Below are 4883 nucleotides of genomic sequence, written 5' to 3'. Positions count from 1 at the left end.
CAAAGGAGGTTATCTCAAGGTCACAAATGTTGAGTCAATAGCAGACCTAAGAATCTCAGTCTTAAACCAGATAGCTCCTTCCCCCATTCTCCTCAAATCTCAACTTTAAAGGTAAGACAAGGTAAAAATTGTTCTAAAGTTAAAACAAAACAAAACATCTTCGGTTGACTCACAGGTTGCACCGCCATTTTGTTATAGGAACTAGCCTGGGAATTAGGGACCCTGGGATCTGATGATGGTTTTGCCACTCCACTTCCATGTGACCCCCTCTTTGGGTCTCACTTTCTTTATCTATACAATGAGGAAATTGATGATCTCTAAAAATCCATGACATCCTAGGCCTCAGTTTCTACCTTTCAGCTGGGTATAATGCTCTACTTAAGATATGAGTAGCAGGTGAAGTCCAGAAGAAACTCATTGGCACATTTGTGTGAAAGGAAACAGTGTTATCATGACTCACACATCTGCGGCAAGGTGGTGATGAGGGCACAGCTAGTTTCACATCTGAGCTGATAGAAGGAGTGAAGGAGAAACCAATGTGTCATCTCCCAGCCAGGAAAATCTGTGGGACTGGAGGGCCTGGATTCCTTCCTCAGAGGGTTGGGGTGTCTCTGAAGCCGTATTTCCTTGCTGTCGCAGTAAGTGACATGGAAATCTCAGATCTCAAGCTGCCTGTCCAAAAAGGCTTTGGCAGTGCTGGGCTGTGGGCAAAGAGCTGGGAGATGGAAAGAGAGAAAGGGAGGAGAAGGAAGACTGGGAGGAGGAAGACTAGCATTATTTTATGATGCAAAGTGAAAGCAGAAAGTATGGGTTTCAGAATAAAAAAGATCTGATGTTAAAGGCTAGCTCCACTGACTAAGTAGATGGGGACTTTGGGCCAATCATTCCAACTTTCAAAGCCTCAATTTCCATATCTGTAAAATGCAGGACGAGGAAGCACTTCTTTCTTAGGAATAATCTTGGCAAAGTGCTTAGCAACATGCTTGGCCAGAGTAAGTTCTTAATACATAGTATCTAGAGTGGCAGCAGAAGTGTCACAAGCAGTTACAAATTTACAAATTAGCATGTTGTTCAAGGAGGGGCTGCAGCACCATCCAATTGACTATGGATACAAGATGAAAAAGGTCTTGTTCATAAAGAGGAGTGGATAGATTTGTCTAAGTTAAGAGAAGCTTAAAAAGGCACAGAAAACCAGATTACACATCAAAGAAATGCAGTAAACACATTTTTATTTTATTAATAATAACAACTATTTTTATCTGGATAATAGCAATTATTTTTTGAAGGCAATAGTGAGTTCATTTGCTAGTGATGGCTATGCTGATTAATATAATGAGAAGCTGAAGGCAAAATTTCAACTGAAATTTTAAGCTGAAGGCAAAATAGATCAACCAGAAAGAAATGCAAATGGAGAATCATGCGTAAATGACTTGCAGGTTATGTGAAATAATGGGTGTGGACATTAGAGAGAGGGAATGCAGAGATTCAGTGACTGGGCTCTGACTGTGGGACAGTCACCCTGGGGTACTCACTGGAGTTATCATTCAATATCAAATGAGGCATATCAGGTGAAACAACATTCCTCAAATCCCACAGTGGATTTGAAGCCTAGACTCTATTTCAGTTTTCTGTGCCCAAACTGACCACTCATCAAAGTAACACCATGTTTTTGGGCTGGATCTTCCCATGCTTTCAAGATCCAGCAAGATTGGGAAAAGGGCAGGCTGGTACTGAGTGATATTGGCAGCTGGGGTAAGGTGACTTTCCCTTCAATCATGATAGACTGGACAGGAAATATAACCGGGGATCAGGGTCCACAAAGCCAGAAGGCTGGATGTGCTGAGCTGTGTGTGGGACTCTGAAGTTTCTGGAGGCTTCCCTTTCAGTTCCACCAAGGAGGAATCCCCCAGTTTCCTCCCAACATGGATTCCAGAGCTTGCTCTTCTTAGGAGATGTACCTGGGTGGTAAGACCACAGGGCTATGGGTAGAGAAGGAGTACAGGGATGCACACAGTTTTGAATTGGGATAAAATACTAGCTAAATATTTGTCCTACATTTTCCATCCTAAGTAATTGAATTATGAGATGCCAGCTGTTTTACTATGCGATATGTACCATCACACACAGTCTATTACATGCATGGTCAGTCAGCCACTCACATGCACACAGAAGCAACCACACACACACACACACACACACACACACACACACACACACACACAACACAAAGAAGTTCTTGGGGGTTATTTTCCTTCTTAAAACCCCTGAAGGTCCTTAAGAAGTGGAAACAGCATGTAAATCTAAGAAAATTTATTTTCCTGGGACCTATAAATGTCGTACAAGTATCCTAATCATGTTCCTCAAGCTTCCCTCCCTCCCTTTCAGCTCTACCTTGCCCTGAGCATTCTGTCCCAAGTCCTGAAACTGAAGGGGCAACAGTAAGGAATGTTCACTTCTAAGCCCTCAGAGGTGTTCACTTTCTTGGGGTCTTTTCTGAGCCACCTTTCATAGAAGCATTATGGTCTGAACTCATCCGTTGAAATAGTGTAACACCATTTCAGCACCATGGACAGATCTCTCCACTCTTGGAGAAAGCTGAGCTCTACTTCGAAAACCTTAAGAAGGAGCGAACTGGGAGCTTCCGGCTAATTGATGTGAAGACATGAGGACACCCAAGTTACTGGGAGGCCTGTATCCTAACAGTGCTTCGCTAAGCTGCAGCCACAAACTCATAGGATCTCTGAATTGTCCAATTTAACATTTCAAATCCATGTTAATCTGCCCTCTATGATATACCCAATTGTTTTAATATAAAATACAAAATAAGGGGCATTTCCACGATCTAAAAGTCAACACAGAGGGAAGATACCCTATGCCTATCTTATGGCTCCAGGTACCTGTGGGCACACTGTCCACATTCCTCCAGTAGAGGGTGTGAGTGTGTGGAGTACATTTGCCACAGGGTAAAGCTCTCCTTAACTTGATATTCAAGGCTTTTCTGTTCAGACCTCTGAATAATGACATGGGGAACCATATCATCATTCATCATTTCTCCTTCCCACTTTCCCTCCTGCCCTACCCTCACGTTACACACGTGAACTGCACAACACACACACACACACCATACACACATACACAGATCCCCTTTAGAACCCCTGACTCATTCTCCAGAGCTCTTTGGATTGTACTCTTTCTACCTGGTAGAGGTGGGTCCCCTACCCTGCCTTCTCTGCCCCAACTTGTCAATACAAACATGTGTCCTCTGAGCGATCTGCAATGCAGCCTATGTCAGAGCAGTGGCTTTGCTGTTTTTAAAGAATAAACGTGGATTTGACCCACTGATCAATTTCAGACTTTGAGTCTGTCCTCAGGTAGATGCTCCCTCAATAACTGCCATATCCATAAGGATAAGACTGCAGAGACTCCCTGAGCCTGGGTGCCCAGAGGATTTTTCTCCCTTACAATCTACTTACTGCTCAGTGAACTGTCAACAGAATCACAGGTTCTCTGTGAGCTGAGGTCTCCCGCATGCAACCTGTCTGCTAAATCACTTCCTGCTTCTCTAGCATGAGTCAGGGGTTCTAGGGTGGACAGATGGAAATGTAGCTGATACTTTTCTTCAGTCCTGGTCCTGATCCTGGCAAGTCAGAGCAGGAAGGAGTAGCTCTCACTGGTCAGTGGCCCCCATTCACGTCTGCTCTGTGCTAGGCCTGTCCTGGGCACTGAGGTGGCAGGGATGGGTTGGACACCATCCCCGCCTTTGGGGAGCTCACAGTTTTTCAGCGGGTGGATTAATCATAAACCAAGGACCAGAGAGTATAAGTCAGCCCAGGCCTCACAGCCTGATAGCAGGTGGGACTGGGAAAGCACTCACGGCTCTTGAAGACACTCTGGCTGCTTGACAGGATCAGAATGTGTTCTCGGGGTTCCAGGCCACTGTTAGTGGGGAGGGGTTTCTGGGGGAAAGAAAAGTGTACAAGGAGATGACTCTAAAGGAAACACACCTGACTCGACTAAGCCCCACCCGGTCCCATGAACCAAAGCCCAACCTGCTGCTGCTCTCTCTCCATCTCCATCAAATTCAGTCCTTGAAAAATGGCCCTGCGCCAATTAGAACCTTTTCTGCTTGAAAGAAACAATAAATGGGCTTAAACAAATGTGGGAATTTGCTAACTCAGTTAAGTGAGAACTGAGAAATGTTAACAATTAACAGAGGAAGATCTACCCAGAGGTCATTAATTCAGGGGCTTAGACAGTGGCTCCATTTCTCAGACATTCTCTCTCTCTCTCTCTCTCTCTCTCTCTGACCTCTTCCACCTGTTGCCTTCACTCCTGGCTTTTCACACTCTCACTCCATGGTAGCCCAAGGAGGAGACAAATTTCCTTCTGGAAGCTTCTTCTGAAGACAGGACGGCTGCTTTTCCCAGAAGCCCCCACAAACATCTCCCTGCCTTTAATTGGCCTGGGCTGGGTCACGTGCCCACTCCCTGAACCAATCACTCATCCAATAGGAGGGGATCTGCTGACTGGCTTAAGCCAATCAGGATGCAGCCCTGGAGCTAAGGCTGGGCCCTTCCTACCCAGACCGCTGAGCTCAGGCCTCCCTAGAGGAGAGTTGGGAGGTCTTGATGGAGAAGGTGAGATGGAAGATGGGGAACAGAAAGAGCTGTGACAGGCATCTTCACCTGAGGTGATCAATAGCATCCAGAGAATGCAAACTCGTCCCTACAGCCCCAGTCTCCTTTCCCACTTCCCACCTTATGCTCAAGCCATGCAGAGCGCACCTAGTACCCCCTTACCCCATGCCGCTTCCTGACTCCGCACGCTGGCCCTTGCTGTGTCCTCCATCTGGGATTCTCTTCCCCTCGTCCATCCCTCAGACC

General features: G+C 45.9%; 1 long non-coding RNA gene across 2 annotated transcripts; it reads right to left on the bottom strand.

Moving 5' to 3' along the window:
* Nucleotides 1-1265: 1265 nt before the first annotated feature.
* Nucleotides 1266-4443, bottom strand: LOC143663979 (uncharacterized). Of its 2 annotated transcripts, XR_013166264.1 has the most exons (4): nucleotides 4309-4443; nucleotides 4050-4122; nucleotides 3875-3956; nucleotides 1266-1958 (listed from the first exon to the last, which is right to left on the bottom strand). It is a non-coding gene; the product is annotated as an uncharacterized LOC143663979 (long non-coding RNA). The 2 variants fall into 2 exon arrangements; XR_013166263.1 differs by lacking the exon at nucleotides 4050-4122.
* Nucleotides 4444-4883: the final 440 nt, after the last annotated feature.

This window comes from Tamandua tetradactyla, chromosome 2 (genome assembly GCF_023851605.1).
Source record: "Tamandua tetradactyla isolate mTamTet1 chromosome 2, mTamTet1.pri, whole genome shotgun sequence".
Lineage (NCBI taxonomy): Eukaryota > Metazoa > Chordata > Mammalia > Pilosa > Myrmecophagidae > Tamandua > Tamandua tetradactyla.
Note: the sequence above shows the minus strand (reverse complement) of the source record. Positions and strands in the feature narration are given on the sequence as shown.